The 14,677-nt window shown below is 36.0% G+C and overlaps 1 long non-coding RNA gene across 2 annotated transcripts in view; it reads right to left on the reverse strand.

Moving 5' to 3' along the window:
* LOC132311710 (uncharacterized) overlaps nt 1–12,798 on the reverse strand; it is a 31,249-nt gene extending 18,451 nt beyond the window's left edge. Inside the window, exons 1-4 of one of the 2 annotated variants that reach the window (XR_009483083.1) lie at nt 12,277–12,798; nt 11,322–11,369; nt 5,277–5,324; nt 3,430–3,476 (exon numbers count right to left, since the gene is read on the reverse strand). This is a non-coding gene — a long non-coding RNA (uncharacterized LOC132311710). The remainder of the gene's footprint in view (nt 1–3,429; nt 3,477–5,276; nt 5,325–11,321; nt 11,370–12,276) is intronic. The other variant, XR_009483082.1, reaches the window with a different exon arrangement.
* Between the last annotated feature and the right edge of the window lie 1,879 nt (nt 12,799–14,677).

Consider the following 14,677-nt stretch of genomic DNA (forward strand, 5'->3'; position numbering starts at 1 on the left):
TTGCAATTAAGGTTAGTAGGTCGAGTGATCAGACAAATGGTTGGTTGGTTAATTAAGCTAAAGAGCAACTAAGTTAAACTAAGTAATTGAATGTAACAAAGAGTAAGTAAGAGAGAGATAATTCTTGGGGTTTAGAGGTCACCACCATGTAATGCTTTTCTACACTTCTAACTAGTGACTAATGAGGGTAATGTGTGTTGCAATATTGATGAGTGTGTATGTTTGGTTGATTCAATTAGCAAGGGTGACCAATTAAGAATACATTGTCTAATCAACATGTGAAAAGCACAATATATCTAGCAATTAAGTATATATTGTCTAAATAGCATGTGAAAAGCACAACATATCTAGCAAGTCATTAATCATTTCATTAAGCTCACAAGCCAAATACACCACAAGGTTAGAGACATATGTTACTTGCATTCAAAAGTATGGAATGTTAAACAACTAGCATGGATTGTCCTCTCATCTAACAACTATGCTATCACTACACTAAAATTAAACTAATGACATGAAATTAAACTAATTAAGCTAAGGGGGGGGGGGGGGGGCATAATCTATCAAGAAATGAGCATGGACCATCTAGAAAATCACAAGAGCATTATTTTAAACACAATGTTTTGACAATCTCTAAATCCATAACATTAATACACATAGACATGCATCAATAACATAAGAAATAGAGGCAAACACATGAACATTTATTATAGTAGACATAAACATATGGATAGAATGAAATGATCAATTGGAAGCATTAAACCACATAAATCATTGAATAAACAAGATCTATATATATCAAAGTATCAAAACATTAATTACAACACTAATCCCTCAATAATACACAAGATTAAGATATAGAAAGCATGCTTAGGGCTAACTCTAGCCCCAAGAGGATGTCTAGCCACTCATGGTGATGTTGCTCCAACCCTCAAGGGCTAACTCCATGAAAGAGATTTGTTCCTTGGTTGATGAAGAGTCTCCAATGGTGTCTTTAGCCTCCTCCTTTTCTAAGCTTGCTCTCCAAGAGATGATATGAAAATGATATAGGCTCCCCCTTGTAAAAAGCAATCCTTATACTTATATAGATAGGTCAAATGACACCCAAAATGAGCTGGGTTGTGCACACAATATTCCTTAATGATTGCATAAAGGACAACTTTCAATGAGATGGAAATTTAACTTTTTCGCACTAGAGGAAGTTCGATCAATCGAACCTTGGACTTAGATTGATCGAACTGGCTGAGATCCATCGAACTTAGGCTGGATCGATCCAACTGGTTGAGCTTTTTGGGAAAAGACAAATCTGAGATATTTTGGGAGATATTTTTGGGAAAAGGACAAAAGTGGTTAGTGGGTGGTACAGCTGTGGATAGGATCAATCATTTGAATAAGGACAAAAGTGTTCGATCGATCGAAGGGTGGTGTTGGATTGATCGAACTTTTGGACTTTATGCTTTTGGGTCAAGGCTTGGATCTATCTTGAAGTGCTGAGATCGATCATTGTTCGATCGATCGAACCTTAAAGTTGGATTGATCGAACTTTGCTGCTTCCCACCTTTGGCTTCATTTGCTTATTTCTTTCTCCACTTTGCCCCTTTCTTTGTTTAATCCCAAAATTGCTTCAATTAAGCTCTTATTTGGCTGAGTTAGCTTATTTTCAGGATAAGTGCCTGAAAATGGAAATAATACGAAATCAATCTAAAATGGTAAAGTAAGATAGATAAATGTGCTAGAATGCCTAAACTTAAGGGGTTTAAATATGCACTTTTCAGTGCTCATCACACCTCCATTAGTATCAAGGGAACAATTAGATATGCAGCACCAGGTAATCAAACTTATTTCTGTGTGTATGCTTTCACATAAATAAATATAGTAATTTGAAATTTAGAAATCATCCTGAACTGGTAATATAAAATGCTTGAATTTTACAGAGTACGGCATGGGGGAGCGAGGTGTCAGCCCATGATGATGTATATAGCTATGGAATCCTTTTGTTGGAAATGTTGACTTGGACAAGACTAACTATTAGCATATTTAAAGATGGCTTTAACCTTCACAAATTCGCCAAGGCGGCTTTGCCAGAACGAGTGATGGAGATTGTGGATCATATGTTGTTTTTGGGTGTGGAAGAAGAGGAGTGACTGTAGCCAGCAGCAGCAGTTCTAGGAGGACATAAGAGTTGACAAGCGAGAAAATTCATGAGTGCTTGATTCTAATACTCAGAATAGTAGCAGCATGTTCTATGGAGGCTCAAAGGGAACGAATGAACATTCTTCATGCCTCTAAGGAACTGAAATTAATTAAGAACGTGCTTTCTCAGAATAGGACTTTAGCCAAGCATGCGTAATAGGTCAGCTCCTACTACCCTGAATTTCTTCACTATGTCATGGGCTTTGATGACTTGTGTTATTTACAATCTTATTTTTCAAGTGACGAGAGCATCGTGCACTAGAATTAATTTTTTTTTTCCCAAGGAGATTGTATTGAGAATGTTGAAAGTAATGAGATTGTGTATTGAATTCATTGAATGAACGGTACACTAGGATCCTATTTATAGGTGAAGCCATACAAGACAAGTGGGTTGGTGAGTGTTATACAAGGCAGTAGTGTCGTGTACAAGAAATTATAAGTATTAGGTAAAGGATATAATAGTACATACATAATAGAGAATATTAAGTGCCCAGAGTGAATCATTGGCCAAAGCATGTAGAAAGACTTGAAGGTTCCTAATTTCATGCATTGAAAAACCCTATTGTGGTTTGTTGTCACGGAGAAATTATTAGATGGTCCTGAATCATTAACACTTGGTGAACCAATTAAATATAGATTCTCGGATTGAGAAAATGGACCCACAAGAGTGTATTAATAATGGGATAAATGTTCTCTCACCCCCTGAGATTTCAGTTTATTGCTCTCATATTAAACCTCAGCCAATTTTGCTAGTACACCCTCACAAGGTTTGGTTTATCTTGCTGTGACACCCCTTGCTTTCAAATTGATAAAATATAATACCTAAATTACCCTCCATGATTTTATGTAAATATAATGACAATTTAATGGACCAAAATAACCCTAACAAATCTTCCATGGCGAACCCAAACACCACCACAACCACATATCACTGGAAAAGCAAAAAACAAATCATGGTCACTGTAACGACCCGAACCCGAGGGTCTGAATCGCTAATCGGGTCCTTACCCAAACCCGAGGTCAACTGAGGACACTACCTGTAATGACCCCGACCCAAGGGTCTGGATTGCTAATCGGGTCCTTACCTAAACCCAAGGTCAACTAAAAACGTTACCGTCCTTTCCTATGTCAATACTTAACATATGTGTCATCCCAAGGTTTATAAATAAAATAAAATAAATAAATAACAATAATAAAATGAGACCATGGCTACAAAGTATATCAAAACAGTCCACTAACCTATCAAAACCTGTGGAGGAGTGTCGTCCGCCACTTTTTCCTGTATCCTGAAAAATGTTAAAATAATGGGGTGAGCTAAACGCTCAATATGAAGTGTCTAAGACACACTTCTTACGACCCCGTGAATCCACATAAGGAATAGAGTATAAATAGATGGGATCATTCCTCAGGGAAAACAAGTAAAACAATGATAATATCAACATATATATATATGCAAGTCGTCTAACCACCAAATGTACAATGTATGCCAATGAAATACCTTGCAATGCCATGTCGCTCCCCATTTCCGAAATAATACCGTTTCAACTTCCAAACCATTAGTGCAATCCGACCTAAGGCACCTCCAAGGCGTCACGAATGGAGGGTTGACTAACTATCCACGACCACAAAGCAACTCCAAGGTATCACATCCGGCCTAGTTAGCTCAACCATATTCCCTTCTAGACTACACTAACAACACGGACCGCTAGCCACCTTCGAGGCATCCGGTTTTCACAAACACTTTTCAAAAAAAACTTTTCCCAAAAACAATTTTATTTGTTTTTGAAACAAACTTTTCCATTTACTTTTCCAATGGTAATGTATGAATTATGCAAATCCTTCAATGCCATGACAATATAGAAATTTCATACATATCATTCACATCATTCAAGCATGTTTAAAACATAAATTTTAATTTAATATCACATTCACATATTTCTAAATCATGGCATTTTACATACTTTCAATTCACAAGTCTAACAACTTAAATACATAAGGCATAAAATAAAGTCATTTATTTTCATAACTACAACATCACTTTTCATAACAATTTAAAATCATAGGACATATAATTACATCAACACTAAGCATGCTTCTTCACCACAAGAATTTAATCATATTCATAAGCTTACTTAACACATAGCATGTCTTTATCACCTTAAATACTAACAACCACAACAAACATAATCAAGATAATTACAATTAAGCATGCTTAGAGTCAAATTAAAGGAAAATTTCACAAGAAATCTAAGAAATTGTGGATTAGAGCACCCCTACCTAAAATTGATAAAAGACCAAATTTTCCCCAAATCCAAGCCCTAGAATTTCGAAACCCCAAGGTGCACCAAATGAGGAATTGCTCCGATCAAATCAAAGATCACGATGTGCTCTTTAATTTGCCGCAAATGGCATTTTAAAACTCCAAAAGATGAAGAAGAGATCAAAGTTTGAATCTTTGATAAGAAAAAGAAAAAAAAAATCAAGAAATGAGGGAGAGAGAGAATACCTACGGGAGAGAGAGAGAGAGAAAATGGAGACCAAACTTAGTCTCTAAACCCTTTAAGGATAAGTGGTGGGTCCCACCATTATTCCTTTCGAATTTATCTTTTCTTTTCAACTTAATTTTCCACCAAACTTAATTATATATATACACACATAATAAAGTACAACCACACATAACACATTAAATAAATAAATGTGATGCAATTGGACTCAACCAAAACCCCTGTACACGACAGTTCTGGCAACGGATTCCACACAGAACCGTCTGGTCCGAAAAACGAAAAATTGTAAAAATGGCAACCTTAGCATTTCGAAGAGTCCTGAACTCAATGAAATGTCCCAACCAACTCTCGAACACAACCGGTACGCCAAACGAGAAAAGACAAGAATGCCCTTGCATGAACGAAAAATTCCAAAAAAATGAAAAATGGTGAGATTCAGAAATATTACATTACTGTCCTTTCCTATGTCAATACATAATATACGTTTCATTCCAAGGTTTTAAAAATAAAATAGTAACAGCAATAATAATAATAATAATAAAAAGATCATAGTTACAAAATATGTCAAAATAGTCTACTAACCTATAGAACCCTGTGGAGGAGCGTTGTCCGCCACTTCCTTTCCGTATCCTAAAAAAAATGTTAAAACGATGGGGTGAGATAAACGCTCAGTAAGAAGTGTCTAAGACACACCTCTTATGACCCCGTGAATCCACATAAAAAAGAGGTAAAAAGGAACGGGATCATACCATAAGGAAACATATATTCTCAACCACAATAACAAGTATATTGCAAATGTCAACCGATCACAGATTTACTACAATACCATAAAGTGCACTGTTATGCAAATGCCACTTTCCATTTTCGAAACAATTCTGTTTCAACAACCAAACCGTTAGTATAATCTGACCCAAGGCAAGTCTAAGGCGTCATGAAAGGGGGATTGACTAACTATCCATGACCACAAGGCACCTCCAAGGCGTCGCATCCGGCCTAGTTAGCTCAACCATACTCCCTTCTAGACTACACTAACATCACGGACCACTAGGCACCTCCTAGGCGTCCGGTTTTCGCAAACACTTTTAAAAATACTTTCCCAAAACAATTCCATTTGTTTTTTTTAAAAAATAATTTCCCAAAAATCAATTTCGTTACTTTTTATAACAAACTTTCCTTTCTTTCCCAATGAGGTGTATGAATGTTACATGCTATAACCAATCACAAAAAAATTCATAACATTCCATCATGCATAATCAACTACAACAACATAGCATGCTTTAATAGAAATTAAAAAATAGCCAACATGCACTCATACAATAAATCCAACATATACATACACAATTTTTGTCATTTAAATACATCTCATCACAAAATAACAATTAGCACATGGCATACTTATTATACACAATAAAATTTCAAATACAACATTTGTATCAAATCTCAAGAGATCTACACCAATTAAGCATGCTAGTATCAAATTAATGAAGGAAAAATTCACCGAAGGCAAAGAATACATGAATTAGAGCACCCCTACCTCAAATTGTAGAAAAACCCTCAAAATGGGTCTCAAAACTCGAAATCCTAGGGTTGGCCAAATGGGAAATTGCTTACATCAATGTGTAGATTTCAACAAGCCCTCCAATTTGCCGCAAATGGCTCAAACAATCTCTCAAAAATGAGGGAGAAATCAAAGCTTGAAGCTTTGAAGGAAATAAAAATAAAAAAAAAATACAGAAAGAGGGAGAGAGAATGTCCCAGCCGAGAGAGAGAAAGTGTGTGTGTGGCCTTAATTTTTTCTCTCTACCTTCCTCTAATTCCTTTATCAAGTTTCTTACTAAATTCACAAGACAGGTACATAAATAGGAAAAAAAATGCACCGACACAATGCAAGTATCAGTCCAAACACATCACAACCCACGTGCTCAGTCAAAATCAAAGGAAATTTGCCAACAGAAATCCTAGCCGTGGGTCCCACCAATCACATTTATCATTTCCTATTTCTACAATTTTGTCCACCTGTGCCTATCTCCATTACACATAAGATATGTATATGTCCATAAAACAAGTCATGTGGGACCCACGTTACATAACCAACTTTCCTTTTTCCTTCTTTCCACTTCGGCTGCTCACCTTCTTTAGCAAATGACACACCATATATATATATACACACACACACACACACACACACACACATTGTAACCAAGGTCAACAATTCCAACCCATTAAAATTATCTTGTGGTAAATCTCCAACCATAATTAAATATTTAATTATGACAACCAAAATAGTAATAAATCAAATTAAATCTAAAAAAAAAGAAGAAAAATTTGGGTTGTCACATTCTCCACCACTTAAAAAGAATTTCATCCCAAAATTCAAATCCAACAGCTTCCGCATACCCGAAAACATCCAATCCCAACTTATCCCTTAAAGGATACACAAAACTCCAGACAAGGAATCCCGTCCGTCGCATAATCAAACTCAAACTCAAATCTACACATCCCTGTCAGACCAAACACTCATTATCCACCGTAAAGCTATACCATCACATAACCGCTCCAGCGACTACTAACTGCACTATATGACAATCATCATACTAAGTAACTTCAAGATGACTAATCAACAGATTTCCCAACAACTACATAATCATGAACCACCAGAACAATGAAACACACTATCATATACCCAGGACACATATCCTCAAAACAAGATTTTTAACGATCAAATAATCGAACCACAATATTTATCGGACACTTAGTCCTCCCTAGCACATCTCATCACCCGAGACAAACCATCTGCATCCACCCTGTCACATCGACACATCGGGCAATACCGTACTCTCACTGTTCCTGATAAATAGAAACAATCAATAACCTTTGACCCGACATCATGCTAAAAAGGGACTGATGCAGGAAAAATAGTTGGCCAAGCCATTCTCATCATCAATTCGGTCTCAACACAGACGTCGTTCATATCCTCAAGTCTAAACCTCAAACATAACCCCATATAGTCCACAAAAACAACCACGAGATCCACTCTCTAATCAATCCATCACTTTACATAACCTCAACAACTATACAGCCACATACTAGCTTTAAAATCCGATTATTCTTCAATCACACAACCCATAACAAGCTAAAAGCGATACGACACCAAGTAACATAATCATCGACCAGCGCATAAGATTTCTGATCTCTTTATAGCACCCATACCATGTAAACAACTTCATGAGATCACTTGATTCAATTCTTACCTCGTCAAAACACGCAATGCGACTGTCTCATACCTAAAATCTCAAAACCAAAGTCAATTATTCTTATTATTCCTCAAGGAATCACATATTCACTTTCTCTAATCACGAAAGTCTAAGGCGACATCGACATTTATCCTCAAGACACTGCTCGAATCAAGCGCCTATAAAAACATCCGAGTGCATGACTCACATCACATCACCTAATCATCCTTGAACGTACAGTTCATGACACATCCTCTAGCCGTCACCGCTAGTACTAAGCACCGGAAACACACAATCCCTATTTGGCAACTCTTGCCTCACACCGCTTATCAAGACCACTCTTAAAACAAGCACCATCGAAACTAAAGACCCTACCTCCCTCCGTGGGAGTGAGTCAACCCAAACAACCAAACCTTTACCGGCGAACTCTAACAACATAACAAACCACACATAGGTCTGTCCACCCACGAACTCGCACAACTCCTAAACGGAGAACAAAACTCACGACAAATGATGCCCTTGCCAGGACTAGAACAAACAGAAAGGTTAATAATCCCCGCTCTCACAAGAAACCAACAACTCGCACTTGAATACACCCAACACCTTGTCACACTCTACTCACCAATCATCCAACCATGGACACCCAATCTCACCTGAGGTGAACTAATTCCTCACACACAAGGAGAAGAACCAACTGAATACCCATATGGAACTACAAACTCAATTCTAGGCGACCTTGCCACTAATAGACCGTCACACCCTATCAACACAGAAACCTCGCAAACGATACCCCGCAACACCCATGCTAACCAAAACTAATCAGATAAGAGCACCAACGCTCATAACACACTAACACTATAAACTATCATAGCCCTTTAGACACCGCATCCCGTTTAACCTAGAATCAGTCACTCCCAAATGACAACCTCTAAACCATAAAAGATACTCCACCACCAATTCAATCTTTTCCTCCCCAGACGATACTGTCTCAATCCCCGTGCACACACGACCCGTGACTTCCGCCATAACAACCCACTGACTCGTCAAAAGAAAAAGTGTTTAACCGGCTACATTGTCCTTACTAACTCTAATGATTAAACCATCTACAATCATCTCAAGTAGTACACAATCCTATCACTTATTTGACAACACACAACAAACAACTCGTAAGCTCTAATCTACCCTTGGATCATATCTTAAACCATTCCGCTCATCAGTACTAAACACCACACCATGACACCATAACATCTCTACTGCCGCTCATTCCAACAACAGTTCAAACCTATCATCCCACCGGACCATTAAACCACTACTAAAGGATTCTTCCTTACATATGCTTAAGATAATACCACCATAACAAAAGAATAAGCATTACTTTCGATACTCCCCCATAATGACCACTATTTACCACTAGAAAAGAACATCCATATGGTAATGCCATGCCGACAAATCCTCAAAACCAAAAATTGAACACCAAAAATCCAAAATACTCAGCACCCAACTATCTCCTTAAAACCATCAACGATGCAATCAATCACTAACGTTTAACCGGTTACTCAAACCACTCATTCTAAGGCAATCAACATGCCCAAACAATAAAACATCACACCCTAGGTTCAATATCATTACTTCTCATCATTCCCCGTTCCTCAGAACACTCTTGGCCCGACAAAAGCCAAATAAGGCTATTAATTAAACCTACAAGATCAACCTCATCCCCATCATTTCAAATCAACATTCCATCTCTTCGAATCCTTAAACAGTAAACACTATTTCCTCATACCCCATGCGCAACGTAAAATTCAACTTTAGTCCACAACTTTCAATTTCAAAACACAATCCATTTGGTAACACAGTACCTACCATCTATCACTTCATCCGCAACCACCAAACACAACAATGACTACATAATACCTGCCTTATCGTCAAATCCTACATTACACAACTAAAATTGTCCACTATACACCACCTCAAGACTCTCTCGACAATTATGACAACCTACAATCCCGCTCATCCACCAAGCTATGCAATCAACTCACCGAGAGTTAATTACCCGCAACACGCTCTTGTAGCTTCCCGAAATAGGAATCACCCTCGATTAACCAGTCTCTAAGACATACTCTTACATGACCACGAAATGATCCACACCCCACAATCGGTCCTACGTCACCCTAGACCTACAGAGTCCAACAAGTCCCCTTAACAATCAAAACCAACATGTTTCTTTAGATCGTACCAAAATACCCGAAATACACATCTATAACCCATAGATTACATTCGTGACTCAAGCAACCTCTGCCACACTCACCTCAAACCAGTTCAAAAAGAACCTCTGCGCCAAACCGTGACCTAAGTCACAAACACTAACCCCCTAAGGTAACACATTTCTCCCACAAAACCATCACTCGCACACCTGACCCCCCACGGTTACAAGAACCTATACACCGATACATGAAACTCACAAACAACACAACCACCGTGCCATGAAATTCAAACTTATTCTGAAGTCGTGCTCTAAGCACCGCACAAATGCAACAAGAAAATCAAAATGACTCCACGAGCTAAAAACCAAACAATTCGTTCGATAAGAACTGGTACCCAACCAACCCTGGAGCAACCAAACTCCTTGCCTACTCAGGTCAAAACTCACATAACCATCAATGCCGTGACAAGTACTCTACTGTACTAGCAACCCCCTCAATACTCAACCGCATAAACATATATGAATATAGACATATACATATACAAAATGAATGAAACCCACAATACTACACAAAACATGTTTGCATATACTATGTTCATTACTTGTCACATTAGCATTTAATTTAAAACTGCACACACCGTACCTACCACTTTTCGTCACCATACTCCTCATACACAATCAACATGCTTTCCTTTTCTTTTACATTTCATATACACGGTCAAATCATCTAACTATTCCTTGTACATGGCTATGTAACATAAACTTTAGTATATAAACATATAAACGTGTAAACACATAGCAATGGAGCATGTCTTTCAAAACCATAAGCACATAAACATGTAAACAAGTAACAGTTAAGCATGTTTTCCAATTAACAAAACACTTTAGCAAATAGCCTCATAAATAATGCAAATAATTTCCCACACAACCCTAGGTAGGCCTCTACGCGTCGTCCTAATGGTATTCGAACCATTGCTTTGATACCAATTTTGTAATAACCCGAACCAGAGGGTCCGAATCGTTAACCAGGTCTTTACTTGAACCCAAGGTCAACTGAGGACACTACTGTCCTTTCCTATGTCAATACATATTATACGTGTCATCACAGGGTTTTAAAAATAAAATAGTAATAGCAATAATAATAATAATAAAAGATCATAGTTACAAAATATATCAAAACAGTTTACTAACCCATCGAACCCTGTGGAGGAGCGTCGTCCGCCACTTCCTTTCCGTATCCTGAAAAAAAAATGTTAAAATGATGGGGTGAGCTAAACGCTCAGTAGGAAGTGTCTAAGACACACCTCTTATGACCCCGTGAATCCACATAAGAAAGAGGTAAAAAGGAACGGGATCATACCATAGGGAAACATATATTCTCAACCACAACAATAAGAATATTGCAAATGTCAACCGATCACAGATTTACTACAATACCATGAAGTGCAATGTTATGCAAATGTCACTCTTCATTTCACGAAACAATTCCATTTCAACAACCAAATCGTTAGTGTAATCTAACCCAAGGCAAGTCCAAGGCGTCATGAAAGGGGGATTGACTAACTATCCACGACCACAAGGCACCTCCAAGGCGTCACATCCGGCCTAGTTAGCTCAACCACACTCCCTTCTAGACTATACTAACATCACGAACCATTAGGCGCCTCCTAGGCGTCCGGTTTTCGCAAACACTTTTAAAAATACTTTCCCAAAACAATTCCATTTGTTTTTTTAAAAAAACAATTTCCCAAAAATCAATTACGTTACTTTTTATAACAAACTTTCCTTTCTTTCCCAATGAGGTGTATGAATGTTATATGCTATAACCAATCAAAAAAAAATTCATAACATTCCATCATGCGTAATCAACTACAACAACATAGCATGCTTTAATAGAAATTTAAAAATAGCCAACATGCACTCATACAATAAATCCAACATATACATGCACAATTTTTGTCATTTAAATACACCTCATCACAAAATAACAATTAGCACATGGCATACTTATTATATACAATAAAATTTCATATACAACATTTGTATCACATCTCAATAGATCTACACCAATTAAGCATGCTAGTATCAAATTAATGAAGGAAAAATTCACTGAGGGCAAAGAATACATGAATTAGAGCACCCTTACCTCAAATTGTAGAAAAACACTCAAAATGGGTCTTAAAACTCGAAATCCTAAGGTTGGCCAAATGGAAAATCGCTTACATCAATGTGTAGATTTCAACGAGCCCTCCAATTTGCCGCAAACGGCTCCAACAATCTCTCAAAAATGAGGGAGAAATCAAAGCTTGAAGCTTTGAAGGAAATAAAATATATATATATATATATATATATATATATATATATATATATATACATACAGAAAGAGGGAGAGAGAATGTCCAAGCCGAAAGAGATAAAGTGTGTGTGTGGCCTTAATTTTCTCTCTCTGCCTTCCTCTAATTCCTTTATCAAGTTTCTTACTAAACTCACAAGTTAGGTACATAAATCGGAAAAAAAAAATGCACCGACAGAATGCAAGTATCAGTCCAAACACATCACAGCCCACATGATCAGTCAAAATCAAAGGAAATTTGCCAACAGGAATCCTAGCCGTGGGTCCCACCAATCACATTTACCATTTCTTATTTCTACAATTTTGTCCACCTGTGCTTATCTCCATTACACATAACATATGTATATGTCAATAAAACAAGTCATGTGGGACCCACGCTACATAACCAACTTTTCTTTTTCCTTCTTTCCACTTCGGCTGCTCACCTTCTTTAGCAAATGACACACCCCCCCCCCCCCCCCCCCCCCCCCCACACACACACACAATGTAACCAAGGTCAAGAATTCCAACCCATTAAAATCATCTTGTGGTAAATCTCCCATCATAATTAAATATTTAATCATGACAACCAAAATAATAATAAATCAAATTAAATCTAAAAAAAAATAAATTTAAATTCAGGTTGTCACAGTCACCCCAATCACCGCAACCACACCACAACCACCTGGGAGGAAAAAAAAAAACAAAAAAAAAAAAACATGATATCGATTTTTTTTTTTTTTAAAAAAAATCAATTTAGTTTCCAAATAAAAAATAAAAAAATAAGTTTAAAGTTAAATAAAGGTAAGGGTATTATAGTAAAATCATTTTTTTCTTATTATAGTAAAATCATTTTTTTCTTACTTTTCATAGGGGTGTGAGAGCAAAAATGGCTGAGGTTTAATATGAGGGCAATAAATCCAACCTGAGGGGGGTGTCAGAGCATTTAACCCATTAATTATAAATTACAAAGTTTCATGATCAGAGGGTCTTTATTGAATTAGTCCACAATAGACCAAATAATTTCTCGTTGTCACGATAAGCTCTCACTTTTCAGCTAATAGACGGTTTTGTTTGCTGCAAGACTTGCAAGAAAAGATGAAGGAAATTAATTAGGGAGTTTTCTTTTTCTTTTTTTTGTCAAAGTAAATTCTCCAGTCACTGTTATATAGAAAAAACTATACTCCAACCAAATTAATAGTTCCAGCTACTCATTGACCCACTGCATATTCTTTGTTCTTTCTATTACCGAAAAACTAAGGACTTACAAAAAAATCACAACATGCTAGAAAGTCGCTGGACAACAAGGGACATGAAGCAATAATAATCCATTTGCTCACTGTTTCATGTTACAAAAGAATTGATTTCGTCACTTCTAATTATATGTCCTAATGTATAAATCTAATTGGAGAAGAAAATTTAATAAAATAAAATCTAATTAGAAAAGGAAATATATAATATAAAAAATATATTTATTTAATTCAATAAAAAAAATATTAATATTAATAATATAATAGTAGAAAATACTGAAATTTAATAAATAGAAATCTAATTAGAAAATGAAATATGTATAATAAGAGTTTTAGAGTAATAAATAATTAGAAATAAAATACTAGTAATAATAATATATTAGTAGGAAATATTGAAATACAATAAATATAAATCTAATTAGAGAAGTAAATGTATAATATTAAAAAATATATTTATTTAATTAAATATAAGAAAATGCAATTATATGAGAAATACTGATAATAATAATATAATAGTAGGAAATACTGAAATTCAATTAAAGGAAATCTAACTAGAGAAGGAAAGATATAATATTAAAAAAATTAAACTACTCAAATTCAATAAAAGAAAATCTAATCAGATAAGGAAATATAGAATATTAAAAAAAATTATATATTTAATTTAATAAAAGAAAATCTAATTAGAGAAGGAAATATATAATATTGAAAAAATTAAACTTCTGAAATTTAATAAAAGAAAATCTAATCCAAGAAGAAAATATAGAATATTAAAAAACTTATTTATTTAATAAAAAAAAAATCTAATTAGATCATGAAATACTAATACTAATAATAATATAGAAGTAGGAAATACTGAAATTTGCCCCGGGGCTTGGATGAGTTGGCAAGGTGAGGGTATTGACTTGCATTGGCAGTGTTCAAGCCTTTCCACCGCCTTTATTACCCTCGACTTAAAATGCTGTTTG

This window comes from Cornus florida, unplaced genomic scaffold (assembly GCF_030987335.1).
Source record: "Cornus florida cultivar Cherokee Brave unplaced genomic scaffold, ASM3098733v1 CherokeeBrave_3.0.0_Hap2_Chr06, whole genome shotgun sequence".
Lineage (NCBI taxonomy): Eukaryota > Viridiplantae > Streptophyta > Magnoliopsida > Cornales > Cornaceae > Cornus > Cornus florida.